Genomic DNA, 17,220 nt, shown 5'->3' on the forward strand with positions numbered 1-17,220 from the left:
GGGACTTTAAAAACCATGAATGATGTGTATTTTAAATGTTTATCAATGTCCCTGATGAAGGTAAAGAATTATGACTGAGTAGATCTCTCCTGAACCTGAGAAATAAAACTTTGATTTCTTATTGAAGACAGTCTGGACATTTGAACAACTACCTATTTGTGTTGACAAATGCCCTGTAAATAAATTAAAGATGTTCTTTAAAGAGATCTGCTTTTTCTCTGACTTGCTAAACATGGTCGAATTCCAGAGATACAGCTATGGATGTAGTCTGTTTGTTTCTTTAACTTAAGCGACGACAGTTTCATGAATCTGGTGTGGAACATTTTGTTTTATAAAATCTCAAGCATATGGTGGTGGCTGATGAAGTCTGATTTCCTTAGCTCTTATCTGCCTTCAGATGAGCATCTTCAGTGTGTGCAGCCCTGTCCTTATCCCGGGGTGCGTTGGATGCTACCTCCAGCTGTTCTGCTTTGTTTATCTAAGAGGCAGGCTGAGAGTCAGAGCTCAGATTTATTTTGCTATGAGTTGGTGGCCCCAAACTGTATTAAATGCATTACGGGTGGTAATTTATATGTGCAACGCCTAGAAATATAATGTCATGGTTACCATGGCGACTGCATGCGTTCTGAAAAGCTTATGAATGGGTTCTGAACCTTCTGGCATTTTGAGTGAGATGTTCCAGCTGAGAGCCTACATTCATGATCAGGGTAAATAAATTCAGCTTCCCTTGAGCAGCACATCCTTTCTCTTCATTTACCAGAGTTGTCACTTCGGCCCAGTTCTTCCTCTGGTGACATCTGCCTTGGTCTCTTGGTTCCTGGCAACAGACTGTGGCTGAGAGATGGTTTTCTGCTTGAGGTTGGGGACTAGCCTGTGTGCGTGCAGCATCCCAGCCCTCCGTGTGCGGCAGCACAGAATGGACTGGCACGTCCGTGCCCCCTGGGGGCTGGCAGTCCTCGACATGCCCAAAGCATGGTCGCAGCCCTGTGTGCTCGTGAGGTTCCGGCAGCGCTCTCTCCACTTGAAGAGCTTCTTTCCAGCAGCACACCCCAGGGCGCCAGGAGAGCCTGACTTCCAGAGAGGGGGCCCCGCCTATTTCTGCTTCCAGGATATCAGGATGGTTGGCTTTGGAGGGGGAGGCCCAAGTTAGAAAGACCCACATTCAAAGTGCCAAACTTGTGAACATAATAAACGAAGGCCTGTTCTCTTCATTACCAAAGGATCGTTTGCTGGTGTTAGAAATATGTGTAGCATAGTTGGTTTGAAAACCAGTTGCCCTGTGCATGTAAACTGTATTGATATCTTGATTGCGTGGGACTGAGGTATCTGCTGGCTAATATTTTGCAAAAGGCGCCCAGACAGCCTGCTGCCTCGGGGGCTGAGGCCTGGGGCAGCCCTGGGGACGAGGACGGCTGCTGAGGCTCTCTTACCTGAGCTTAGCCGCACTGGTTCGGGAGGACAGTTCACCCTTGCAGAGAGCTCATTTCTGTTGTTAACAGACATTCAGATCATACAGTTTGAACTTTCAACTTGAAGGAGAGTTGACCTCTCACGTCAGTGGGTGTGTCGCAGTGACTCACCTACAGGCCTCAGTTAGGAATCGTCATCTAATTCACGCCCTTTATTTTACAGATGAGGAAACTGAGGCCCAGAGAAGCTATGCCACTTGGTTAAGGTCCCAAAGCGGTGAGAACCAGATCTAGGATCAGAAACCTGGCTCTCTGTCCTCCTCAGGATCGCGTTCCTGACAGAAGAGGTTTGCTCTCAGTTCACCGTTCTTCACTTTCCTTTTACAGAAAAGAGGCCTATCATGATAACTGGACTAGCACCCTCTAATTTGTCATTTAAAACATTCCTACCTTCCCTTCCTTCTTTCTTCCGTCAGTCATTGAGCAGCTTCTGCTCACTGTGCTGGAGACTTTGGGGATGGGGGTGGAGGCGGGCAGGCCGCGTGCTGTGCCGAGAGATTAGTGGCGGATGCACCGGAGCACGCAGCCTGGGTGTCGAGATGAATTCTTCCTTCACAGCTGCACTTCCGCCTGCCTACGGTATTTTCCAGCGAAGCTAAGTGCCCAGCAGTCACCAGGGGTGAACCTGAATCATCACCTATCGAATCAAGGTCACGATACTGTATTTACTAAGACAGAACAACATAGCAATGTTAGGTGCAGCTTACAAGTCACAGCTTATTGCAAGTAATGAGGTTCAGCTCACAGGGCTTGAAATATAACTTGGTATGCCAGATGCCGCTTCACCCGGGTTTTTAATTTGCCCGTCTTCAAGAAGATTGGGCTTGTATTACAGCCTGTATTTTCCTTAATGGCCTCAGTGACACCTCCTATCCTGTGGACTGTCGCACAGTGGGACTTTGGCCGGGAGGTGGGTCTCTGTTCCTTCTCTAGGAACCGGGGCCAGGTGTGTGACCTGCTTCACCCAGTAGTAGGGCAGAAGTGATGCTGTGTGACTTCCAAGCTAGGTCTTAAAAAAAAGGTTCAGGTTTTGCCTGGCTTCTCTTTTGGGGACACTTGCTGTGGGGAAAGCCATGCTGTGAAGCCCAGCTAGCTCGGGCAGGGGGAGCACATGGCAAGGCCCGCAAGGAGCCATTCTGAGGCCCCAGTCAGCAGCCTCCCAGGACGGGCGAGTGAGTGGCCGGGCAGGTGACTCTGGTGTTCCACTTTTCTCGCTTCCCAGCTGGGGCGTGCTGTACCCGGTCCAGCAGAGCCCCAGCCTGCAGAGCCTGTGAACGTGGCGACTGGGGGTTAGGCCACTCCATGCTGGGGTGACTTATTACGAAGCCTACTTACTGCAGTCCTTAGTGTTTCCATTCATCGATATTAGACATGACATTTTATTACATGCTGGGTGTAGAAAGCTTAAGAAATTACTGTTTTTGAAAAAATGATTAACCTTAGAAAAAAATTTTAATAACAGCTTTTTGGAGATAATTTGCATAACATAAACTCTACCCTGTTATAGTGCACAGTTCAGTAGTTTTTAGTATATTCCCAGTTGTTCATCCAGAACAATTTTTATCACCTCACAATGATAATCAGACTCTTAATATAATTTATTCAACAGACAAGGGCAAATGAAAGATTAGGATTCCTATGCATTATGTTAAACTGTGGTGCTGGGTGTCTAGGACCCAGTAGGCACTCAGGCCCATGTTTGCTGATACATGAACTCAAATGGAAGCGGAAGATGATAACCTGGCAGGTTGAATTGGGTTTGGCTGCAGCGCTTGGAGCATCTGTTATGTGCACGGGAGTTCACCCTGGGTGTTTGGTAAGAGGTGAGCCTTGAACTGGGTTTTCATGGCGGGGAAGTAAGGAAAGCATTTGAGGGACAGAGACTGTGCTACAGTGGGAAGGACATCTCTGGCTGGGTCCCTGTCAGAGGAGAATGGAGCACAGGGTGTTTGCTGGGCAGGGACAGGTTCAGACGCGTGCTGTGCCTGCACGCTCCTCCCCCACTGCGCGTACCACACACACACTCGCGCTCCTGCCTGCCCTCCCGTGGGTGTGCGCTGTTCCCTTTCGTGCGTGCACACGCAAAAGCTGACCTCCTGGGCGGAAGGAAGCCGAGGCATGGCCCAAAGAGGAAAGGGCTGCTGACAGCCTGGACCAGGGGTCAGCACACTTTTTCTGTAGTGGGCCAGATAGTAAATATTTTAGTCTTTGAGGGCCAGTCCTGGGTCTCTGCTGTTGTAGGACATACGTAAACCAATGAGCATGGCTGTGTTCCAGCAAAACTAATTACAAGACGGTGGACACAAGTTTGCCTGCCTCTGGCCTACACGGATCCATCTGATCCACCTGCCTGGTCAGTGGTCCTGGCGCAGACGTGGCTCGTGCCTCCCGTCTCCTGCTCAGGCTTCGAGGCCGTCGGGACGGCCAGTTCTCGGCCCCTGGCTGCTGCCCCGGCATGGAGAGCTTCAGCAGGGCAGCCCTCACCTCCCTCAGCGTTGGATCTCTGACTCGGTACATACACAGCAGGAACTCAGCAGCGTCTGAAGCCCCTGAAAAGTGATAGGGCTGTCGCGGGTTTGGGGAGGGGGGGAGGTGGTGAGCCAAGAGGACAGAAGGAGTAAAGCCAGTGGGTAGGTCCAGTAGTTTCTGGACCCCATTGCTTAGAGGCATGTGGTAGAATGTGGGGAGATCTGGAACGGTTTGGCCCTGCACGAAGAGCCCAGGACCCAAGGCATCACTCCACTTATGTGAGATTAAATTACCTTTCAAGAGAGCTGCATCAGGAGCCTTAGAAGTTACCTTTCAGGTGGAGAACATTCCTGCTTTTAAATCTTGGGAAACACTGTGGGTTTTTTTTGGTTTTTTTAATGAGGAATCAGGTAACCTAGGTGCCTTACCTAAGAGCCTAATAATCAGATCTCTAAAGCAAGTGCCTTAGCAAACAACAAGGTGCTCAGTTCCCCAGGTAGTTTAGAGGAGATAAAGCCCCAGAGGAAAAAGCCGACACACTCTCGAACTGTTGACCCTGTTCATATCCAGACGAGGAGTAGCCGCTCATTTATGGTACGTGCATCAGGCACTGGTGTTGGAAGCCTGTGATCGACTAACAATGAATTCAACAGTATAATCTCATTTAAATTGTTCTTTGGCTTAGAAGAGTAAAAATTACTTCAATTGAAGAAAGAAAGTATCTTGACTTGTCAAAAAAATGATATTCAGTTAAAAATGACAAAATTTCACAGCCCTGCATATGTTACAAAATGGCATTTCACAGGCAAATTCATTAATTGGGGTTATTTTGCAAGGGTCTTCAGACCCTCAGATTGGAGGAAGCCCCCCTGTCACGTGCTTCCCTTGCGGCTTGTGCTGGACCGTAGGACATCTGCGTAGCGAGGTGACTTCTGTCTTCTGAGTGACCACTTTCGTCCCTGAATGCACAGCTCACAGAGACAGGGTTAGGGTGCGGCTTGGGTTTGCCGCACCGTTAAGACACGCCTCCTTGATACTCTCGATGATGGAAGACATGGATTGTGAAATGCTAAAACCTCAAGAAATTATTTCGTTCAGTCCCTCCCTGCCAGCCCTCTGTTCCACTGAAACCCACCCCAGAGGGGAGCGTCTGAGCCCTGGCCTCTGGGCTCCTGTCCAGCCTCCCGGGGTGACCTTCATCCTCCAACGCCAGACATGGGTCTTGTTGCCCAGAGTATAGGAATCTTTCTTAGCTTGGAACCTTAAGTCCAAACCCACAAGAACATTGCTCCCTTTTTTATTCTGCCTGGGGTTCTCAGAACGTCTAATAACACTGGACAGTTTTGTCATTCATCATCGTGAGTCGTGTGGCTTAGTACAACTTGCAGCTACAGGTCTTGGAGAGCAAATTCATTTTCTACATTCAGATTTGCGCATCTAAAAATTCTGTTTATAATATTAATTTAGGACAAGGCTTCTGTTATGAGTTGTGGAAAAACAGCTCCTCTATCCCCTTTAATAAAGATATTTTTGAAATGTAATTTAATGCGTGTAAGTGAATTACTGTTCAGGTTTTAGTTTGTTGCTTGGAAAGAAGTGTGAGAAGAAAAGCATCTTTTTTATCTTTTCTTCTTGTTTTTTGCCCGCACCTCACTGCTTGTGGGATCTTAGTTCCCCAACCAGGGATTGAACCCGGGCCCTCGGCAATGAGAGCGCAGGGTCCTAACCACTGGACCACCAGGGAATTCCTGAGATGTATCTCTTTTTATTTCTTTAAATATTTTTTATTTTTGGCTGCGTTGGGTCTTCATTGCTGCACGCGGGCTTTTCTCTAGTTGCGGCGAGTGGGGACTACTCTTCGTTGTGGTGTGGGGGCTTCTCGTAGCAGTGGCTTATCTTGCTGCAGAGCATGGGCTCTAGGCGCGCGGGCTTCAGTGGTTGTGGCTCACGGGCTTAGTTGCTCCGCGGCATGTGGGATCTTCCTGGACCAGAGCACGAACCCGTGTCCCCTGCGTTGGTAGGTGGATTCTTAACCACTGCACCACCAGGGAAGTCCGAAAAGTATCTTTTTAACAAACACATTTTCTAAGCTCTGGCCAGCAACCCACTCATTCAATTAATATTTATCAAGCACTAATATTTATCAGTATAGTATTTTATTATATTTGTATATGTATTTACATCTTTGTGCTAAATATATGTTAGTGTGTTTATGTATATGCTATACACTTACTATATACATAAATGTATACACACTAATTATATATACATATGTGTACACACTCATTAAAATCAAGCAGAAGTATAGCAAAAAGTTAGATACCCTAGAATTATATGGGATTTTTTTTCCCTGTAAAACCTATAGAATGAGCTATTGAGTTGATGTTCAGTATGAGCCACTTTTTTGGGTTTTTTTTTTGCGGTACACGAGCTTCTCACTGTTGTGGCCTCTCCCGTTACCGAGCACAGGCTCCTGACGCGCAGGCTCAGCGGCCATGGCTCACGGGCCCAGCCACTCCGCGGCACGTGGGATCCTCCCGGACCGGGGCACGAACCCATGTCCCCTGCATCGGCAGGAGGACTCTCAACCACTGCGCCACCAGGGAAGCCCCCTGAGCCACTTTTTAATCTGAGAATTTCAGAAATAGTTAATTCCTACCGATCCTTCAGCTTATGGCTTAGACACTGTCTCCTCAGGGAGGCCTTCCCTGCACCCACGCGGGGTGTCGCTGGCGCATTCGTCACGTGCTTCCCTTGGGCAGTTTTCACGCCTCGTGCACGCACACCCACAGTTACTTGTGTCCCTCCCCCAGGCGGCAGCTCTGGGCGGCAGGGCCCTGCCCTCCTTGTCCCCTGCTCCTGGCACGGTGCCTGCGCCACCCCGGCTCTAGGCTGCATGCTGGGTTCCCAGTGAGACTGGGCACCAGAGTTTTCCTCTGAGGGGTTGTCGTGCTCTGCATTAACCTTTCCTTTGTGGGGCAGTCTTGGAAGTTTTCAAGTGTTTTCTCATTCAACCAAGAAATCTTTCTTCCATGACTAACTTCCTATTTTTTCAAATGATTGAATACTTCTATTTTCTTCCTCCTCCAAGGAGTTGGAAACTACTAAGAACAGATGACTTTGTATGGGTCCTTCCTTCTTTTGCTCTTCCCTCAAGTTCTTATTCATGTAAGTGGACGAATATATTGTAGGGATAGCAGATTCAAATGGATCCTTCTAATTTAAGGATAGAGATTTTTGAGGAGAATGAGGAAGTTTTGAGAAACTAGTAAAACCTGCCCTGGTGCTGTGGATTCTTCATAGGAAATTCTCTTTCGTTTTCCTCATGACAGGTGCTGGACTGTGAGAAGGGACCTACCATTCAAAAATATTTATCAGGCACTTATGGCCCCTGGGGTCAGACAAGCCTAGCTTTTGTCCCAGCTGCCCCGGACCACCTGGGACTCAGCCGGGTGCTGTGTGCAGGGTGTGGTGCCGGGCGCTGCGGAGCCCCAGCACAAAGGCGCTCGCTCCCTGCGCTTCGTCAGGGGCTCTCAACTTGCTGGGTCTGTGCTGACGTCGCTTAGCAGCACTGCTTTAACCTACAAATAAAGATTTATTTTCATATTATTCCGATAGAAGATTTTATTAATGTAGGCACTTTATTTGTATAAAAGGTGTTGACAGGATATTTTGTGTTCAAAATATTGATTAATTTTGGGGGAAACCTAAGGGATTTGATGTTGCATAACAAATCTCTATTTAAATTCACTGAATAAACTGCAGTGAACCATAACTCTATTAAGCCAAAGCCAGCACTGCAGAATAGAGTTTATTTGAAAGAACAATTAGATGAAAATTTCAAGGTGACCTGGAAAGGTTTCACGCTTCTGTATAACTCTTAAGTTAAAATAATATGATCAGTCAGATGCCACATAGGAAACTTTGTACTGGTGGGTCCAGCAATCTTAGCAGCAGGGGTCACATTTGATTAGGAAGTAGATTTATTCTAGAGGGTTTATGTAGCATGAAGAATATTAAATTCAAAGAGATCACAGTGATATTTAAGATATCACTGGATATCTTAAATTTTCAACTTGACTCTGTCAAAATATTTCTGACATTTTGTATTTTAAGACTAAAGTAAGTATGCAGTGGTAATGGACGTTTGGTCATGATTTCAGGTGAGTAAGACTTCAGAGAAACCTATCACAAGGCCAAAAACGAAACTAAACTCACCATTGCCTTGTAGTTACAAACCATGGCGTGTTTTACCCAAGGGTAGTTTTAACTCTATTACCCAGTAGCGTGGGGTGGTCACTTCATTCTTAAGTAGCTCCTTGCCTCCTCCTTGTTCAAATCCATTTGGATAATGCTTTTCAAAAGTAAGCAAAATAATTCTGGTCAATTCTCATATTAAAGTGGCTAGAAACTAAGCAAATGATTATTTAAATGATGTGAGAAAATTCATTTTAGCCTAGCCAAGGTCTCAGTAACCTTCCCTGAAGTCTGAAATGGCCTTACTTGGTTCAGCTAAAGGTGCTTTTTTTTTGGTGCATCTGGTCGTGAGTGTCATTTGTTAGTCCTAAGGGAATTACATCAACCCAGGGATGTCAATGCTGAAATTCAAAGCAATGAAAAAAGGTGCTTGGTTTAAAAAAAAGGACAAATGCATCTGTTAGGCATTACTGATGTCTTGGGAATTTTGAGGTGTGTATTTTGCTTATTGCTAAGGTATTAGGTGATTGCCCAGGATGTGAGCTTACAGGTGTCAGAGCCATCGTGAACAAGCTACCACGGAGGCAGTGCTGGTCCGTGAGACCTGGGTTTCAGTCCTGGTGACTCTGACTTTGGACAAGTTGCTGAATGTCATTATTTTAGTTCCTCAAGAGACCAGGGAGGAATTTGGACTACTGGATAACATTTTTTTAAAAAATGGCCTTTATTATGTTGAGGTAGGTTCCCTCTGTACCCACTTTCTGGAGAGTTTTTATCATAAATGGGTGTTGAATTTTGTCAAAAGCTTTTTCTGCATCTATTGAGATGATCATATGGTTTTTATTCTTCAATTTGTTAATATGGTGTGTCACATTGATTGATTTACATATATTGAAGAATCCTTGCATTCCTGGATAAATCCCACTTGATCATGGTGTATGATCCTTTTAATGTGTTGTTGGATTCTGTTTGTTAGTATTTTGTTGAGGATTTTTGCATCTATATTCATCAGTGATATTGGTCCGTAATTTTCTTTTTTTGTAATATCTTCATCTGGTTTTGGTATCAGGGTGATGGTGGCCTCCTAGAATGAGTTTGGGAGTATTCCTTCCTCTGCAATTTCTTGGAAGAGTTTGAGAAGGATGGGTGTTAGCTCTTCTCTAAATGTTTGATGGAATTCACCTGTGAAGCCATCTGGTCCTGGACTTTTGTTTGTTGGAAGATTTTTAATCACAGTTTCAATTTCATTACTTGTGATTGGTCTGTTCATATTTTCTATTTCTTCCTGGTTCAGTCTTGGAAAGTTATACCTTTCTAAGAATTTGTCCATTGCTTCCACGTTGTCCATTTTATTGGCATAGAGTTGCTTGTAGTAGTCTCTTAGGATGCTTTGTATTTCTGCAGTGTCTGTTGTAACTTCTCCTTTTTCATTTCTAATTCTATTGATTTGAGTCTTCTCCCTTTTTTTCTGGCTGATGGTTTATCAATTTTATCTTCTCAAAGAACCAGCTTTCAGTTTTATTGATCTTTGCTATTGTTTTCTTTGTTTCTGTTTCATTTATTTCTGCTCTGATCTTTATGATTTCTTTCCTTCTGTTAACTTTGGGTTTTGTTTGTTCTTCTTTCTCTAGTTCCTTTAGGTGTAAGGTTAGATTGTTTACTTGAGATTTTTCTTGTTTCTTGAGGTAGGCTTGTATAGCTATAAAGTTCCCTCTTAGAACTGCTTTTGTTGCATCCCATAGTTTTTGGATCGTCGCGTTTTCATAGTCATTTTTCTCTAGGTATTTTTTGATTTCTTCTTTGCTTTCTTCAGTGATCTCTTGGTTATTTAGTAACGTATTGTTTAGCCTCCATGTGTTTGTGTTTTTTACGTTTTTTTCCCCTGTAATTCATTTCTAATTTCATAGCGTTGTGGTCAGAAAAGATGCTTGATATGATTTCAGTGTTCTTAAATTTACTGTGGCTTGATTTGTGACCCAAGATGTGATCTATCCTGGAGAATGTTCCGTGCGCACTTGAGAAGAAAGTGTAATCTGCTGTTTTTGGATGGAATGTCCTATAAATATCAGTTAAATCTATCTGGTCTGTTGTGTCATTTAAAGCTTCTGTTTCCTTATTTATTTTCATTTTGGATGATCTGTCCATTGGTGTAAGTGAGGTGTTAAAGTCCCCCACTATTATTGTGTTACTGTCGATTTCCTCTTTTATAGCTGTTAGCAGTTGCCTTATGTATTGAGGTGCTCCTGTGTTGGGTGCATATATATTTATAATTGTTATATCTTCTTCTTGGATTGATCCCTTGATCATTATGTAGTGTCCTTCCTTGTCTCTTGTAACATTCTTTATTTTAAAGTCTATTTTATCTGATATGAGAATTGCTACTCCAGCTTTCTTTTGATTTCCATTTGCATGGAATATCTTTTTCCATCCCCTCACTTTCAGTCTGTATGTGTCCCTAGATCTGAAGTGGGTCTCTTGTAGACAGCATATAGATGGGTCTTGTTTTTGTATCCATTCAGCAAGCCTGTGTCTTTTGGTTGGAGCATTTAATGCATTCACGTTTAAGGTAATTATCGATATGTATGTTCCTATGACCATTTTCTTAATTGTTTTGGGTTTGTTTTTGTAGATCCTTTTCTTCTCTTGTGTTTCCCACTTAGAGAAGTTCCTTTAGCATTTGTTGTAGAGCTGGTTTGGTGGTGCTGAATTCTCTTAGCTTTTGCTTGTCTGTAAAGCTTTTGATTTCTCCATCGAATCTGAATGAGATCCTTGCCGGGTAGAGTAATCTTGGTTGTAGGTTCCTCCCTTTCATCACTTTAAGTATATCATGCCACTCCTGTCTGGCTTGTAGAGTTTCTGCTGAGAAATCAGCTGTTAACCTTATGGGAGTTCTCTTGTATGTTATTTGTCGTTTTTCCCTTGCTGCTTTCAATAATTTTTCTTTGTCTTTAATTTTTGCCAGTTTGATTGCTGTGTGTCTCGGCATGTTTCTCCTTGGGTTTATCCTGTATGGGACTCTCTGCACTTCCTGGACTTGGGTGGCTATTTCCTTTCCCATGTTAGGGAAGTTTTCAACTATAATCTCTTCAAATATTCTCTCAGGTCCTTTCTCTCTTCTCCTTCTGGGACCCCTAAAATGTGAATGTTGTTGCCTTTAATGTTGTCCCAGAGGTCTCTTAGGCTGTCTTCATTTCTTTTCATCCTTTTTTCTTTATTCTGTTCCGCAGCAGTGAATTCCACCATTCTGTCTTCCAGGTCACTTATCCATTCTTCTGCCTCACTTATTCTGCTATTGATTCCTTCTAGTGTAGTTTTCGTTTCAGTTATTGTATTGTTCATCTCTGTTTGCTCTTCAATTCTTGTAGGTCTTTGTTAAACATTTCTTGCATCTTCTCGATCTTTGCCTCCATTCTTTTTCCGAGGTCCTGGATCATCTTCACTATCATTATTCTGAATTCTTTTTCTGGAAGGTTGCCTATCTCCACTTCATTTAGTTGTTTTTCTGTAGTCCAATCTGATTCCTTCATCTGGTACATAGCCCTCTGCCTTTTCATCTTGTCTTTCTGTGAATGTGGTTTTTGTTCCGCAGGCTGCAGGATTGTAGTTCTTCTTGCTTCTGCTGTCTCCTGGATAACATTTTAAAGATAATTTGAGTGTGCAAATGGCAAATCCGATTTTGCAGCATAAATCTGTATTGATTCCCACGACATCCTGAGTCAGTGAGCACACCTCTGTTGGTGCAGTCTATCTGGTAACAGACACGGTTGTTAAGCACATGGGTTCCAGGGGCACACTGATCCCCGACTTGCTAATGTGTAATGTTGCGAAGTTGCTGAATCTTTGTGTTTCAATTTTCTCATCTCTACAATGCAGTGGAAAAAGGAGAAAGGTATTTGTAGAGTTGTGAGGAATAAATGAATAACTACAAGATTAAATTAATACTAACTGATAAAAACTGTGACTAACGTGTATTGAGTGCTTCCTGTGTGGCAGGCACCTTCTGAGTGCTGAGGATACAAACCTGACGGAGACACGGTTGTGTCTTCAGGAGGCTCACAGCCAGGTGGGAGGGAGAAGGAAGCAAGGCTGGTACAGGCTTGTACGTGTTGTGATGGGCGTCCTCCTCGTACAGTACAGACCAGGGTCTGAGGAGGGTCACTTTCCCTGGGAAGGGAAGGTTCACAGAAATATGCGAGTTTAAGTCCACTTTAATTAAAAGGAGTTTAATTTCCCAAAAAGCAAGTGCTTGCCGTGTGTGCCTGGCACCTCGTTAAGTGCTAAGGGTTAGTGTGAATAGAAGATTTCAAGGCACGTGAATGTAGTCTTGGGGATGAAGTGTCTGACAGGACAGTGGAGGGGGTGGGAGAGAAGGAGCATGAACACAGGAGGAGGAAGGGCACCAGTGGAGCAGAGCTTGCAAGCCCACCCTGGTGTTGAGGGAGGCTGGATCTCGGCAGAGGAGGGCCTGCTGAGCCACGCCGGGGGAGGTAGACTAACGCCCAAAGCCGGGTCAGAAGGACAGAGTGGGGAGGGAAGTGTGTGAGGGTGCTTCGTGAATTTCAGTGTGTTGGATTGTTAAATTAATTTGAGTTTCATGAGTTCTGGACTATTTCTTCATCAAAATTATAACTTTTAACCATGGCTTGTCTGTGGCTGCTTTCATACTAAGTATGTAAATGAATGGCCATTGACGTGTTCCAATAAAACTTTATTTATAAAAATAGTAGCAAGTTGGATTTGGTCCTCAGGCCATAGTTTGCCAGTCCTGGTCTAGAGACAGTTTCTACATTACAGGACAGGGAGAGCAAAACCAGAGTCCACTAGCCTTACTGAAGTAGCAAAACAGAGATCAGGGTTTGGAGAGCACAAGGCAGCTAGAATTTGAGGGGCAAAGTATACGGGGTAGGGAGCTACTTAGAGAACTCCAGAGATCTGCAGAAGGACCTCCTGAGAGTTGGGCCGAGTGCTGATCTACGCGTCCATCAGAGCAAACACCTCAAAGCCAGGAAAAGAAGCACCAGAAAGGCGTGGACTCAACACTTTTTGGACATCACACAGAGCTGAGATAGTTTGTGTTCGCACCACCCAGGGTTGTATCAGTTAGGTCCTTTTAAAGCTTGTTTTTTAATCTTGTGAGGGTGGGTTCAGAGCAGCTTTTTCATTTAGGGCATCAGGTAGATTCCTCAGAGGGGTATCACCTTAGTAATGGGACTGAATCAGCCCTGGACTAAAAGACTGCTGCAGACCTGCCCTAACTGATTCCAGGTAACTTAACTGCATTCCCAGAACAAAGCCCCAACTATATTTAAAAGGATATGATAAAATCCAGCACCCAGCAATGTAAAAATGTTTGTGTCCAGCGTCTAATAAAAATTAACAGGCATGCAAAGAAGCAAGAAAATATGATATTAACCAGGAGGAAAATCAATCAGTAGAAACCCAGAAATAACAGAGATGATGAAATTAGCAGACAGGGGCATTAAAATAACTATTATAAATAAGTTGTACATATTCATGGGGAAAATGAGCATAATGAGTGAGTGATATGAAAAAGACTGAACTAGGACTTCTAGAGATGAAAAATATAATAGAGAAGTGAAAAATACAATAGATTAACAGCAAATTGGCTGTACAGAAGAAAAGATCAGTGAACTTCAAGGCACAGCAATAGAGGACTTCCCTGGTGGTACAGTGGTTCTAAGAATCCTTCTGCCAACGCAGGGGACACGGGTTTGATCCCTGGTCCGAGAAGACCCCATGTGCTGCAGAGCAGCTAAGCCCGTGCACCACAACTACTGAGCCTGCGCTCTAGAGCCCACAAGCCACAACTACTGAAGCCCATGCGCCTAGAGCCCGTTCTCCGCAACAAGAGAAGCCACCGCAATGAGAAGCCCGTGCACCGCAACGAAGAGTAGCCCCCACTCGCTGCAACTAGAGAAAGCCCGCGCGCAGCAACGAAGACCCAACGCGGCCAAAAGTAAATAAATAAATAAGGTAAATAAATTTATTTTTTAAAAAAAGACATAGCAGTAGAAACTATCCAAAATATGGTACAAAGAATAAAGAAGATTGAACAAAGTAACAGAGCATTAGTGACCTGTGAGAGAAAATCAGCTGTTTCAAGATATGTGTAACTGGAGTTCTAGAAGAAGAGGAGAGAATGGAAATGGTATTTGAAGAAATAGTGGTTGAAAAATGTCCAGATTTTTTGAAGACTGCAAACCATGATGCTCACAAACCCCGAATAGAGCAAACAGGGAAAATCATACCAAGGTGCCACGTGATCCAATTGCTGAAAAACCAGTGATGAAGAGAAAAAAATCTTAAAAAGCAGCAAGAAGAAAAGAGGACATGTTACAGAGGAACCAAATTAACGTGAGAAGACTTCTGGCCAGAACTTGTGTAAGTCAGGAGACAACAGTGCTGTTTTTAAAGCAGTGAAAGGAAGAAACCTGTTAATTTAGAATTCTGTACCCAGTGAAAATATCTTTCAGAAATGAAAGTGAAATCAAAACTTCTAGGCCAAGAAATGCTGACAGAATTTATTGCCAGCAGAACTACAACTACAAGAAATTTTAAAGGAAGCTCAAGTAGAAGCAGTATGATACCAGCTGGAAATTTTTACACAAAGGAATGAAAAGAACCAAAAATGGTCAATAATTGGCAGATATTCACACTTTTAATCTTTTTAAAATTGATTATTTAAAGCAAAAATAGCAATGTATTTTGGGATTTATAATACTTGTAGAGGTAAATAAATAACAATAGCACAAAGGTTGGGAGGGGAGAAATGGAAGTACAGTATTACTGTGTCTCAAGTGGTATAATATTATTTGAAGGTAAGCTGTGATGAGTTGAAGATGTATATTATATCTAAATCTCTCATCAGTGGGGAAAAAAGAAACATTAATTGCCAGTATCAGGGATGTAAAAGGACATTATTACAGATCCTACAGACGTTAAATGGGCAATAAGGAATATTGTGAAGAATTTTATGCCAATAAATATGACAACCTAAATAAAATGAACAAACTCCTTGAAAAACATAAACCACCAAAGCTCACTCAAGAACAAATGTATAGCATAACTATATATTTATTGAAGAATTTGTAGTTAAAATCCTTACCTCAAAGAAATCTTCAGGCGCAGATAGCTTCACTGATAAGTATTAAACACTTAAAGAAGAGAGAGTACTGAATCTGACAAAAACTTTTTCAGAAAATAGAAGAGAAGTGAATGCTTCCTGTCTCATTCTGTAAGGCCAGCCTTATCCTGAAAGCAAAACCACACAGAGGCATTATAATAAAGGAAAAAGCACCAAGCAGTATTTGTGATATACACAGCATCCTCCATAAATTTTAGCAAATAGAATCCGCTAGGCTGCATATAAAAAGGATGTTACATAATGATCAGATTTATCTCAAGAATGAAAGATGGGCTTAACATTGGAAAATCAATCCATGTAATCCACCACAGTAACAGATCAAAAGAAGAAAAACGAGAGTGAAACACGGAGATGGGAATGTGGAAAACACAAAGGGAAGGCCGGAGACTGGAAACAGTGAGCTCTGGCACATGTATAATTGGTTCTGAGGAGAGAGGATGGTGCAGAAGCAGTGTTCGAAGAGATAAGGGCTGCAGAGTTTCCACAGATTGTGAAAGACGCCAAACCACAGGTCCAAGATGCTCAACAAATGACTGGCAGGGCAGGCAAAGAGAAGTCCACCCAAACACACAGTGAGGCACATGGTTACCTATAAAGGAACAGTGACAGACTTCTCAACACAGGCAGTGAAAGCCTAAAAGACTTGGGGTAACAGCTTCACTACACCAGAAGAAAGAATCCTGTACCTTTTTTAGAAAAATGAATGAATATTGTGTAAAACATTAATAATGACAGAAAGGTATACACATGCATACACACACAACAGTAGAATATAAGTTGGAAAGATGATGAATGGAGTTAATATTTTGAGGCCCTTGCTGTCCAAGGGAAGGGTAAATATATTGATTAACATTGGACTTTGGTACGACCCTGTACGTTATAATTTCTAAAGCAACTACTAAAAGAATAGAAACAATGTGTAATTTCCAGATTACTGGGGAGTGGGGACTAGAATGATAACAAGTAATCCAAAAGGAGCAAATAGAAGCCCCTGGCAAAATAACAGAATTAAACCTAAATGTGAGTAGTTGCTTCCAGTGTAAATAGCTAAGTGTTCCAATTAAAAGACAAGGGTATCAAGTAAGATGTTTTAAAAATCCAACTGTATACTGTTCATAAGAGACCCACCTAAAACATGAGGATTAAGAGATGTTGAAAGAAAAATGATGAAAAAAGTAAACTATGCAAACACTAGCCAAAAGCAAGATTGTATAGTGTCAGAAAAAATACAGTTTAAGGCAAAAAAAAACAGTACTAGAGATGAGTGTCATTTCACTCAATAGAGTTGGCAACTAGTTCCTATAACAAAACATTCAGTAGTTTATTATAAGCAAATTCGTTCCTTACACAAAGTCCAGTACCGACAGTCCTGTTTGGCAGATTGCTTTCCAGATGGTCATTTGGGGATTCAGCTGCTTCTGCCTGTGACTCTGCCATCTCTTAGGACTTGGAATACTCTGCAGGAGCCTCTGCGTTCGGGGGAGTATGGACACTCACACCAGTATTCACGGGCTAGGCCTGAGGGTGGGGTACATTACGATCCCGTTCTGTTAGGGGGAGCCCAGGTCGTATAACCAAACTTTGGTAAGAACCAAACTGCAGGGGAGGCTGGGAAATAACAATCTAGCTTTGTGCCCAGGAAGTAGAAGGAGTAAGTTCGGTCAACCTGTCGTCTCTGTCACGGTTTGTAATGGTAAAAGGTTCAATTCAAAAGAGAGTCATAATAATTCTCAATGTGGAGAAGCCTAATAATATGACTTCAGAGTATCCAAACTAGAATTTGCATAAGTACAAGGGAAAAATTGAGAAATTTACAGTTATCGTGGAGATTCCAACACAAGTCTCAGTAACTGATAGAATAAGTAGGCCAAAAATTTAAAAAATTCTGTAAGCACAGATGTTTTACATAGGATCAATACC

The 17,220-nt window shown here is 43.1% G+C and overlaps 1 protein-coding gene across 9 annotated transcripts in view; it reads left to right on the top strand.

The window, feature by feature from the left end:
* Positions 1 to 17,220, top strand: part of TRAF3 (TNF receptor associated factor 3) — a 116,091-nt gene that overhangs the window by 40,624 nt on the left and 58,247 nt on the right. Inside the window, exon 2 of one of the 9 annotated variants that reach the window (XM_049706340.1) lies at positions 1,633 to 1,756. The exons of the other annotated variants lie outside the window; for them this stretch is intronic. The gene's annotated coding sequence lies outside the window, so the exon portion shown is untranslated. The remainder of the gene's footprint in view (positions 1 to 1,632; positions 1,757 to 17,220) is intronic. 9 annotated transcript variants of the gene reach the window in all.

The sequence above is a fragment of the Orcinus orca genome, chromosome 2, assembly GCF_937001465.1.
Source record: "Orcinus orca chromosome 2, mOrcOrc1.1, whole genome shotgun sequence".
NCBI classification, from domain to species: domain Eukaryota; kingdom Metazoa; phylum Chordata; class Mammalia; order Artiodactyla; family Delphinidae; genus Orcinus; species Orcinus orca.